The following is a 227-nucleotide window of genomic DNA, read 5'->3' on the forward strand; positions in this document are numbered from 1 at the left end:
TTTTTTTTTTTTCCCCCCTTTTTTTAAAAAAAAAAAAATTTTTTTTTTAATATTAAAATATATATAAAAAAATTTTAAAATTTTTAATTTCCAAAAAAATAAAAATTTTTTATAATATTTTTAAAAAAAATATAATTTCCTTTTTTAATATAAAAAAATAAATATAATAAAAAAATATTTTTTTTAAAAAAAAAAAAATATTTTAAAAAAATTTTTTAAAAAAAAAA

The sequence above is a fragment of the Penaeus monodon genome, chromosome 31 (genome assembly GCF_015228065.2).
Source record: "Penaeus monodon isolate SGIC_2016 chromosome 31, NSTDA_Pmon_1, whole genome shotgun sequence".
In the NCBI taxonomy this organism is placed as follows: domain Eukaryota; kingdom Metazoa; phylum Arthropoda; class Malacostraca; order Decapoda; family Penaeidae; genus Penaeus; species Penaeus monodon.